This window comes from Capra hircus, unplaced genomic scaffold (assembly GCF_001704415.2).
Source record: "Capra hircus breed San Clemente unplaced genomic scaffold, ASM170441v1, whole genome shotgun sequence".
Classification (NCBI taxonomy): Eukaryota; Metazoa; Chordata; class Mammalia; order Artiodactyla; family Bovidae; genus Capra; species Capra hircus.
Window position 1 is genome coordinate 328,185 of NW_017189541.1, and position 12,259 is coordinate 340,443.

General features: G+C 48.8%; 1 protein-coding gene across 2 annotated transcripts in view; it reads right to left on the reverse strand.

Moving 5' to 3' along the window:
* Window positions 1-802: 802 nt before the first annotated feature.
* Window positions 803-12,259, reverse strand: part of DHRSX (dehydrogenase/reductase X-linked) — a 182,244-nt gene continuing 170,787 nt past the window's right edge. The window contains exons 8-10 of one of the 2 annotated variants that reach the window (XR_001917643.1): window positions 5,725-5,855; window positions 5,514-5,604; window positions 803-909 (exon numbers count right to left, since the gene is read on the reverse strand). The gene's annotated coding sequence lies outside the window, so the exon portion shown is untranslated. The remainder of the gene's footprint in view (window positions 910-5,513; window positions 5,605-5,724; window positions 5,856-12,259) is intronic. The other variant, XR_001917644.1, reaches the window with a different exon arrangement.

A 12,259-nucleotide genomic window follows, 5' to 3' on the forward strand; every position in this document is an offset into this window, starting at 1 on the left:
CTTGACCATCAGCTGCATTTCAGTAAAAACATTCCAGGGAGAGGGGGATTCAGGATGGGGAACACGTGTATACCCATGGTGGATTCACGTTGATGTATGGCAAAACCAATACAATATTGTAAAGTAGGGAAAAAAAAAAACCCAACCAAAAAATAAAAAAAATTCACGTTTCTTTGCAAGTATTTTTGTTTTCAAATGTTGTCTTCATGAGAGTATGGCCCTGAATATGGCTGACCTATTTATACCACTTGGAATTTTTTTTTTTTCTTTCTGAGCTAATAGTTGATTTATCTATTTTTCACTGCAGGATAATGGCTTTACAATACTGTGTTGGTCTCTGCCATGCACCAGCACGAATCAGCCGTAAATATACACATGTTCCCCTCCCTCTTGAACCTCCCTCCCACCTCCCACTCCTTCCCCATCCCAGCACTCTAGGTTGTCTCAGATCACTGGTTTGAGTTCCCTGAGTCATAGAGCAGACGCCCACCAGCATCTGTTCTTACGTACAGCCGTGTATATGTATCCATGCTTCTCTCTCCTTCTGTCCCGTAGCTCAGCTGGTAAAGAATCCGCCTGCAATGCAGGAGACTCCGGTTCGATTCCTGGGTCAGGAAGATCTCCTGGAGAAGGCATAGGCTACCCACTTGAGAATTCTAGGGCCTCCCTGGTGGCTCAGCTGGTAAAGAATCCGCCTGCAATTCTAGGAGACCTGGGTTCGATTCCTGGGTCAGGAAGATCCCCTGGAGAAGGGAAAGGCCACCCACCTCAGTTTTCTGGTCTGGAGAATTCCAAGGACCGCATAGTCCACGGGGTTGCAAAGAGTGGGACATGACTGAGTGAGTTTCACTTTCAGGTTCTCCTCCTCCCACTGTGCCCACAAGTCTGGATCTCCACTCTGCAAATGAACTGTATTATAAAGACTGAAGTAAGTCAGAAAGATAACACAGGGACCGGATATTAATGCATATATGTGGAACATAGCAAGATGGAACTGATGGTTTGAAATGTCATTTCTGTTTTACGGGTATGGACTTTGTTACACACCCGTGAAAGTTTCCTTCTGTTACATAACTTAAATCCTTAATTCTGATTTTCTTCTTGTCTTCTTAACCTGTCATGCTGCACTCGTTTAATACGCTTGCTATTTCTGGTAACATGGAAAGTTAACTCACTTGACCCAACATTCCTGCTGAAACACCCTGAAAAATGCTGGGTGCACGTATTTGTAAAGACTCTCACTACAAGCATCTCAAGACATGGGATAACAGAGCGTCCTGCTAGGATCTCGAAGGCAGCATGAACACACAGAGCCCTGAAACCCCGTTTTCTTCAGAGAATAGTCGGCGAACTGGTCAGACTTGAGCCACATTTTCCACCTGTCCCCTGATATCTCCCGAAACAGAAGACGAAGGTTTTCATGTCCTCCTTAAGGTCAGGAGTCTAGTGAGACATTTCCCTCCAGTACTCTGGCCGCCTGATGCAAACAGCCGACTCACTGGAAAAGACCCTGAGGCTGGGAGGGATTGGGGGCAGGAGGAGAAGGGGGCGACAGAGGATGAGATGGCTGGATGGCATCACGGACTCGATGGACGCGAGTCTGGGTGAACTCCAGGAGTTGGTGATGGACAGGGAGGCCTGGCGTGCTGCGGTTCATGGGGTCACAGAGAGTCGGACGCGACTGAGCGACTGAACTGAACTGAACTGAACTGAATGATCCCATCAAAGGTCAGATTGCAAAGTGCTGAACAGTAAGGGATATTCTGATTGTAACAGCTTCATCAGCCTGGTTCTAGGTCTTAGACAAATGTTTCAAACAGGGTTGCCGGCTTTAGCAAATCGACACACAGGACTCATAGTCACATTTGAGTTTCAGATTAAAACAAACAAACAATATTCTTTGGTATAAGTAAGTCACAACCATAGCACGGGACATACTTTTACTAAATAAACTACTTGTCTGAAATATTGCATGGGATCCACTTATACTAAATAAACTACTTGTCTCAAATATTGCTTGGGATACTCCAACAGTAAATGAATTCTTTGTCTCAAAGATCACACGAGACATACTTCATAAATTACTTGTCTCAAATATTGCACGGGACATACTTGTAACTAAATGAGCTGGAGAAGGGGAATCTTCCTGACCCAGGGATTGAACCCGGGTGTCCTGCACGGGCAGCCAGACTCTTTACCGTCCAAGCCTCCGCAGAAACCCACCCAATACACTACTTGTCTCAAACATCCCATGGGATGTGTGTATATTAGGTTCCTGTGTATTGTCTATTATGCAATATCTGATATGTACTTACACTTAAAACTCTGTAATGTATATAAAAAGCTCAGGGACTTCCCTGGTAGTCCCATGGTTGCTTCTACGCTTCCCGTGAAGGGAGCGCGAGCTTGATCCCTGGCCGGGGAGCTGTGTCCCGCGCGCTGCAGCTAAAGATTCCGTGTGCTACAATAACACCAGCACAGCCAAATAAATAAGCAAATGTTTCTTTAAAAAAATAAAATATAAAAACTAAAACAATGGAAATTTAACTGGTGCCTTGTAATTTAAGGGGCTTCCCTGGTGGCTCAGATAGTAAAGAAGCTGCATACAATGCGGGAGATCCGGGTTGGGAAAGATCCCCTGGAGAAGCGAATAGCTACCCACTCCAGTGTTCTCGCCTGGACAATCCCACAGACAGAGGAGCCTGCTGGGCTACGGTCCATGGACTCGCAAAGACTCAGAAACGACTGAGCGCCTAACACTTGTAATTTCATGGGGCAACTCCACTTCCAAAGGCATAGCTTGATTTTTCGGAGCGGAGAAGAAAGGGACAAAGACAGTTGGTGTCAACAAAATGCAAATGTCCATTCCGTGTGACCAACAGGTCCTGTTGATCGGGTTTCTTCTGAGCAAATAATAGCATTATGAGGAGGAGGAAAGCGCAAAGATGGCGAGCACAGTTCTACAGGAGGCTGGATACAGAGCACGTCGCGTTTGATGAAACGCTAGGTTGTCAGCACGACTAATGGGGAAAGCCGTACATAAAATGTTCATGAATGAATATCAAATTAAATATTAGAACACTATAATTACAAACACATTTGCACATCATAATTACTAAAGAAAAGACTCAGAATGGCGGGGAAATTAGATTGTGCGTGGGAGATGTTTTATTTCAATATTCATGTTGCAATGATATATTAGGGTTCTCCAGAGAAAAGAAATGAACAGAATGTGCGTGGGTATATATGTGTGTAGACAGTATGCCCCTGTATATGTGTGCATACAATGTATATGTGTGTGTGTGTATACACAGTGTATGTAGGTAGACGTATACATGTCTGTATATATGCAGTATCTGTATATGTGTGCACAGTGTCTGTGTGTATACGTATATATGTGTATATAGCACGTGTGTGTATATACGTACATGCTCATGTGCATATACAGCATACGTGTGTACGTGTAGGCATGTGTATGCATATGTGTGCACACAGTATATGTATGTATACATATATATGTATATGTACAGTTCAGTTCAGTTCAGTCGCTCAGTCGTGTCCGACTCTTTGCGACCCCATGAATCACAGCACGCCCGGCCTCCCTGTCCATCACCAACTCCCGGGGTTCACTCAGACTCACGTCCATCGAGTCGGTGATGCCATCCAGCCATCTCATCCTCGGTCGTCCCCTTCTTCTCCTGCCCCCAATCCCTCCCAGCATCAGGGTCTTTTCCAATGAGTCAACTCTTCGCACGAGGTGGCCAAAGTACTGGAGTTTCAGCTTTAGCATCAGTCCTTTCAATGAACACCCAGGACTGATCCCCTTCAGAATGGACTGGTTGGATCTCCTTGCAGTCCAAGGGACTCTCAAGAGTTTTCTCCAACACCACAGTTCAAAAGCATCAGTTCTTCAGCGCTCACCAGATGGTCAACACCTAAGTTAGATTGATTATACTCTTTGCAGCCAAACATGGAGAAGCTCTATACTGTCACAAAAACAAGACCAGGAGCTGACTGTGGCTCAGATCATGAACTCCTTATTGCCAAATTCAGACTTAAATTGAAGAAAGTAGGGAAAACCACTAAACCATTCAGGTGTGACCTAAATCAAATCCCTTATGACTATACAGTGGAAGTGAGAAACAGATTTAAGGGCCTAGATCTGATAGACAGAGTGCCTGATGAACTATGGAATGAGGTTCGTGACATTGTACAGGAGACAGGGATCAAGACCATCCCCATGGAAAAGAAATGCAAAAAAGCAAAATGGCTGTCTGAGGAGGCCTTACAAATAGCTGTGAAAAGAAGAGAGGTGAAAAGCAAAGGAGAAAAGGAAAGATATAAGCATCTGAATGCAGAGTTCCAAAGAATAGCAAGAAGAGATAAGAAAGCCTTCTTCAGCGATCAATGCAAAGAAATAGAGGAAAGCAACAGAATGGGAAAGAGTAGAGATCTCTTCAAGAAAATTCGAGATACCAAGGGAACACTTCATGCAAAGATGTGCTCGATAAAGGACAGAAATGGTCTGGACCTAACAGAAGCAGAAGATATTAAGAAGAGGTGGCAGGAGTACACAGAAGAACTGTACAAAAAAGATCTTCATGACCCAGATAATCACGATGGTGTGATCACTCATCTAGAGCCAGACATCCTGGAATGTGAAGTCAAGTGGGCCTTAGAAAGCATCACTACAAGCAAAGCTAGTGGAGGTGATGGCATTCCAGCTGAGCAAATCCTGAAAGATGATGCTGTGAAAGTGCTGCACTCAATATGCCAGCAAATTTGGAAAACTCAGCAGTGGCCACAGGACTGGAAAAGGTCAGTTTTCATTCCAATCCCAAAGAAGGCCAATGCCAAAGATAGCCTTAAGTCATGTTAAATGAGGCCATGTAAAAAGGAGATCCTTCATGATACCCCAAACTAAAGTGTGTCTGATCTGATGTTCTGAGCCTCATAGCTTATTAGCAAAAGCATCATCATCACCAACATCATGTGGACGCCGGGGCCATTACTGTGGGGGCCATTACTGTGTGAGCAACAGGATCATCTTCATCCTGTTATCTCCGTCACCATCACCGTCACACCGTCATCATTATGAAGTCACCACCGACGCCATCACCGCTCACGGCGCCATCATCGTGTCATCATCAGCACCATCACCTTCATCCCGTCACCACCAGCATCATCACCGTCGCTACCACAGGACGTCATCACCAGTATCCCATCAGCATCAGCACCGTCACCTTCATCCCTTCATCCCCAAGAGCACCATCGTCCCTATCACACGACATCATCACCAGTATCGTATCATCAGCACCATCACCTTGATCCCTTCATCACCAGCATCACCATTGTCCCTGTCACAGGACATCATCACCAGTATCGCATCAGCATCAGCACCGTCAGCTTCATCCCTTCATCCCCATCCCCATCACCACCACCATCAGCACCACCACCATTATCCAATAGGTTCTGAATCCCCGTGGCGAGTCATCAGAGCCTTTTCAACTGACCTGAAAGGACTGTGTTTTCTCTTTTCTTCATCCCAGAAGGACAGTCATCTGACGGATGTTTCCCTCCGGGCGGTGGAGCATCCTTGGTGCCCTGAAAACAAGGAAAAGTGATGATTGCGTGTCCTTGTGAGACAGCCTCTAAGTGGCCTCAAAACAAATCGGTCTGGCTTGAGCCTCCTACGTGGTTTTCTGTGCAGTTTCATCTCCCTACCCTCATTTGTCGCGTGTCACAGCGTGGTTCCTTAGGAATCAATTAACGGAAATTGAAGACAATGAGGTCTCTTCCTCTCCTTTATGTTCCCTTCAACAGATACTGGTTTCTCTCTGGAGGAACCGACTGTCCTGAATAAACAGGGGCAGAGAAATGTTCATTTCTGTTACTTTGCCCTTCTGAGAAAAATGACAGGAATGAGCCATCTCTGGTGTGGCCACATTGAAGGTAAAACAGTCTTCTGGCCCCATGCACTAATTTTTAAACAGTAGCTTTAGAACTAGGGCCTCCCTGGTAGCTCAGCTGGTAAAGAACCTGCCTGCAATGCAGGAGACCCTGGTTTGATTCCTGGGTCAGGAAGATCCTCTGGAGAAGGGATAAGCTATCCACTCGAGTCTTCTTGGGTTTCCCTGGTGGCTCAGCTGGTAAAGAATCTACCTGCAATGCGGGAGACCTGGGTTCGATCCCTGGGTTGGGAAGATCCCCTGGAGTAGGGAAAGGCTCCCCACTCCAGGAGTAGGGTGTGCCTCTCTGACAGTGAACTCAAATAGAAGTCAGAGAAAGAGTTCACCTAAACTATGCTAGGAAAACGTGCTGGGGAAAAGTGTTGGAAGAGAAATTTAAAAACAATGCTGTTGCTTAGATCAGACATGGTTGCTCAGATAAGACGTGGTTGCTCAGACCAGACATGGTTGCTCAGATCAGACATGGCTGCTCAGATTAGACATGGCTGCTCAGATCAGACACGGTTGCTCAGATCAGACGTGGCTGCTCAGATTAGACGTGGCTGCTCAGATCAGACACGGTTGCTCAGATCAGACGTGGCTGCTCAGATCAGACGTGGCTGCTCAGATAAGACATGGCTGCTCAGATCAGACGTGGCTTCTCAGATAAGACGTGGCTGCTCAGATTAGACATGGCTGCTCAGATTAGACGTGGCTGCTCAGACCAGACGTGGCTGCTCAGATCAGACGTGGCTGCTCAGATCAGACACGGTTGCTCAGATCAGACGTGGCTGCTCAGATTAGACGTGGCTGCTCAGATTAGACGTGGCTGCTCAGACCAGATGTGGTTGCTCAGACCAGACATGGCTGCTCAGACCAGACATGGCTGCATGGGGCTGAAGTCTTCCCATGCCCACGGGACCCATGGAGGGGCAAAAGAAAATCAAAGGCTCCAAATATGTCAGTATTTGAGCTGCTGTGGTGGATGGTTGCACTGTGGCCTCATTAATGAGGGCTGGGCAGGGTACTGTTGGCCAAGCTAAACCCCAAGACCCAAACGTTAGTGAACCTGGAAGGACAGCAAGGGACTCAACGAGGCCAGCCAGAGACTCCATGGGTCCAAACAGCTATTCAAGCAGACGAATGGCCCAGAAGGCCAAGGTGACATGGCCAGCTATCTATTCAAGGTGGATGGAGCCTGCTGAAAACCTCGGGCAGGAAAACCTTGGAAAATGAGTTGAGAGCCTTGTGCCATTGGAATGAGCCGTCATCCACACACCCAACCACTCAGCATCCATTCCTCTATTTATCCATCCATTCCTCATCCATTCACTTAGGCACCCATCCACAAATCCATCTAAGCCTCTGACCATCCATCCACCCACCCACCAGCTACTCACCATCCGTTCATCATCCATTAACTTATGCATCCATCCACAAATCCATCTAAGCCTCTAACCATCCATCCGTCCACCCACCAGCTACTCACCATCCATTCATCATCCATTAACATACGCATCCATCTACAAATCCATCTAACCATCCATCCACCCATCCATCCAACCACTCACCATCTATTCCTCCATTTATCCATCCATTTATCCATCCATGCATCCATCCATCCATTCATCATCCATTCACTTGCACATCCACCCACAAATCCATCTAACCCTCCATCTACCCATCTGTCCATTTGCCATCCACCCATCTACATATCCATTCACCACGCATCTATCTATTCATTCACCCATTGATTTACCCAACCATCCATCCACTGGTCCATCATCCATCCACTCGGGCATTCATCTACTAACCCACCCATCCATCCATCCATTTAACAAGCAAGCATGATATGTGAGGAAATTCCCCAGCCTTGGGGCCTCAAAGGCATGAAGACGCAGTCCAGTCAGCAGAACTCCAGGCTCCCAGTCAAGGCTGAGGCTCCAAGAAGAAAGAGCCTGGAGACACAGGGGAAGGAGACGAGCTTGAGTGAGTCAAAGGCTAGGCTGTAGCAATCTCTCGCTGCAGAGGAATGAAGGATCACAAGGACCCGGATGGACCACCTCTTCGAGCTCAACTCAGCCTCCAGCGATAGGCACCAAGGCACCTCCTTCTCAGGCAGCCTCATGGGAATGCAGACAACAATTGACCTTCTCCACAAAGTTGTTGCTTCAGAAAAGGCTTCCTCCACGGGGAGCTTTCAAGCTCAGTCATGGTTTTTCCAGGACTCATTGGAAAAGACCCTGAGGCTGGGAAAGACTGAGGACAAGCAGAGAAGAGGGCAACAGAGGATGAGATGGTTGGACGGCATGACTGATTCAATAGACATGAGTTCGAGCAAACTCCGGGAGACAGTGAAAACTGAGAGAGATAGTTACTGAGGGGAAACATTAGCTCAGTGATTTGAGCTGTTAGGATGCAATCTGCGATCCAAAGCTCCCTGGAAGGAGTAACTGCGAACCGTCAGGCTTGGATAAGGGCAGGGTTAGCAAGGGAGAAGAGATGTGTCTGGCTGACTCTCTTTGTCCATAAATGTTTCTGTAGAAGGGGACAAGGAAATAAACTGTTTCTCACTTCGCAGGTGGCTCAGCAGGTAAAGAATCTGCCTGCCAAAAAGGAGATGAGGGTTCGATTCCTGGGTCAGGAAGATCCCCGGGAGAAGGAAATGTCTATCCACTCCAGTATTCATGCCTGGAGAATCCCATGGTCGGAGGAGCCTGGCAGGCTGCAGACAATGGGGTCGCAAAGAGCTGGACATGACTGAGTGACTGAGTGCGCACACATGGTCGGGGTGGGGGTGGGCTTCCAAGGTGGCTCACTGGTTAAGAATCTGCCTACCAGTGCAGGAGATGCGGGTTTGATCCCTGGGTGGGGAAGATGCCCTGGAGAAGGAAATGGCAACCCACTCCAGTGTTCCTGCCTGGAGAATCCCAGGGACAGAGGAGCCTGGTAGGTCACAAAAGAGCTGGACGTGACTTGGTGACTGAACGACCACACAGGCTAGGAAGAGTCTGAAAGACCTCCATCCATCTAGGAAAGGAAGCGAGAAACAGTAATAGCTTCTACCATGCTTCCTTCTAAAAATGGTGTTTCAGATGGGGCTATCGCAAGCCATCTTCGCCGTACAACCTTGACGGCACAAAGCATTTAAGGCTGCCTGAGAATTAAAGCAGTGACATCCACAGCTTCGTAGGTGCTCTGTGATGACCTAGTAGAGTGGGATGGAGAGGCGGAAGGGAGGCTCAAGAGGTGGGGGGTATATGTATACGTATGGCTGAATCACTGAGGAAGACTTTCTATTAAAATAGTCCAACTCTCACAGACGTGTCCAAAATCACTGCAGATGGTGACTGCAGCCATGAAATTAAAAGACACTTGCTCCTTGGAAGAAAAGCTATCACCAACCTAGACAGCATCTGAAAAAGCAGAGACTTTACATTGCCAACAAAGGTCCGTCTAGTCAAGGCTATGGTTTTTCCAGTGCTCATGTATGGATGTGAGAGCTGGACCATAAAGAAAGCTGAGTGCCGAAGAATGGATGCTTTTGAACCGTGGTGTTGGAGAACACTCTTGAGAGTCCCTTGGACTGCAAGGAGATTAAACCAGTCTGTGCTAAAGATCAATCCTGAATATTCATTGGAAGGACTGATACTGAAGCTGAAACTACAATCCTTTGGGAAGAACTGACTCTCTGGAAAAGACCCTGATGCTGGGAAAGATAGAAGGCAGGAGGAAAAGGGGACAACAGGGGACGAGATGGTTGGATGGCATCATTGACTCGATGGACAGGAGTTTGACCAAGATCGGGAGTTGGTGATGCACAGTGAGGCCTGGCATGCTGCAGTCCATGGGGTCGCAAAGAGTCGGACACAACTGAGCGACTGAACTGAACTGATCGCTGAATCACTTTGCCCTAGAGTAGAAACTAATGCAACATTGTAAATCAATTGTACTCCAATTAAAAACACACACACACACACACACAAAACTGAAATCTATGCTCATCTCTCTCTCCAGGGAGGCAACCAGCCATCTGTTGAATGAAAACCAAGAGTCTGCCCAGAACTGCTTAATTGCAGAGCTGGGGAACACCCAAAAGTCTGATTAATGGAACCTGGCTCAGTTCTACTGCAGGCAGATGGAAACATGACTGAGACTTAATAAGCGGGAATCCGGTTAATCGTATTTTCCCGGGTGTGTAGAGAGACTGAGCTAATTAGAGAAGAAGCAGTCAGCTTCGGTGAACCCTGCCCAGAGTATGTAGTGGACAATGGAACAGGCATCTGATGGGTGCTGGTAGGTGGCGGACACAACTCAGCATCCTCAGAGTCTCATACTAACGAGAGGGTCAATTCCTAGGCAGGTTGATTAGAAGTCTGGAGTCCCTGAGGAGGCGAAGGGGCGGGGGGAGGAGGAGGAGGGGGAGGAGGAGGGAGGGGAGGAGGGAGGGGGGAGGAGGGAGGGGAGGAGGATGAGGGAGGGGAGGAGGGGGAGGAGGAGGCTCTTGAAAAAGAGACAGGGGTCTGGAATTCTCAAGGAGGAGGAAAGGACAAATGTGTTTTTCTCTCTGCATTGCTTAGCCTACCATTCCTTGGCATCACCAACTCGATGGACATGAGTTTGAGCAAACTCCAGGAGTTGGTGATGGACAGGGAGGCCCAGCGTGCTGCAGTCCATGGGGTCACAAGGTGTCGGACACGACTGAGCAACGGAACTGAACTGAGCTTCCTTAGTCTTAGTCACATAAGTTTTCTTCTTTAACTGATGATTCTACGACAAAACAACTCAGCTTAAACTCTGTACTAGGGATTATATCGGAGAAGGCAATGGCACCCCACTCCATCACTCTTGCCCGGAAAATCCCATGGACGGAGGAGCCTGGTGGGCTGCAGTCCATGGAGTCGCGAAGAGTCGGACACGACTGAGCGACTTCCCTTTCCCTTTTCACTTTCATGCATTGGAGAAGGAAATGGCAACCCACTCCAGTGTTCTTGCCTGGAAAGTCCCAGGGGTGGGGAAGACTGGTGGGCTGTCATCTATGGGGTTGCACAGACTCAGACATGACTGAAGCGACTTAGCAGCAGCAGGGATTATATAACAACAATGCATCCTGCTTGAGGATAGTTTCTCCTTCCTGAAAACCTTCTGACTAATCCTGTTATCTTAAAATGTATATTACTGGAGTAGGTCTGGTAAGATCTTTCTGTTGTTAAGTTCTAACCCTGCTACCTTAAAATGTAAATCGTGGGACTGGGTCTAGTAACATCTTTACAACCTTGAGACATGCTTTTGATTTATTATATAATCAATTCAAAAAGTATATAGCTCCCTTGCTTAGATTAGGGAGGGGGCACTCTCTGGCTCCCTTCTGATGTCTCTGTCAGACGCTTTCTCTGACTCTTTTCACTGCAATAAAACTTCTGCCACACAAGAACCCTTGAGTAAGCCTGGTCCCTGGTCCCGAAGCGAAATCTTCTTCTTCAGGAGATCACGAATCCAATACCATTCACTGTAAGCTATCATTAATACATGCAGAACCAAAGTAGAATCATCTGTTGATAGGAGCTTCTATTCTGCTTCAGTAGGTAAGAGTCCGCCTTGCAATGCAAGGGACGCGGGTTCGATCCCCGGTCCGGGAAGATCCCACATGCCGCAGGGGCAGCTGAGCCCGCGCACCAGAGCTGATGACCTGAGCTCTAGAGCCCGGGTCTTCAAGAACAGAAGCCACCAAAATGAGACGCTCATGCGCCAAAGCCAGAGGGGAGGCCCCGCCCCCCAGCAACCAGAGGAGAGGCCCCGCCCCCCGCAACCAGAGGGCAGGCTCCGCCCCCCAGCAACCAGAGGAGAGGCCCCGCCCCCCGCAACCAGAGGGAAGGCTCCGCCCCCCAGCAACCAGAGGGCAGGCCCCGCCCCCCGCAACCAGAGGGCAGGCCCCGCCCCCCACAACCAGAGGAGAGGTCCCGCCCCCCACAACCAGAGGGGAGGCCCCGCCTCCCAGCAACCAGAGGAGAGGCCCCACCCCCCGCAACCAGAGGGAAGGCCCCGCCTCCCAGCAACCAGAGGAGAGGCCCCGCCCCCCGCAACCAGAGGGAAGGCCCCGCCTCCCAGCAACCAGAGGAGAGGCCCCGCCCCCCGCAACCAGAGGGAAGGCTCCGCCCCCCAGCAACCAGAGGGGAGGCCCCGACCCCAACACCAAAGGAGAGGCCCCGCCCCCCGCAACCAGAGGAGAGGCCCCGCCCCCCGCAACCAGAGGGAAGGCCCCGCCCCTGGCAACCAGAGGGAAGGCTCCGCCCCCCCGCAACCAGAGGGCA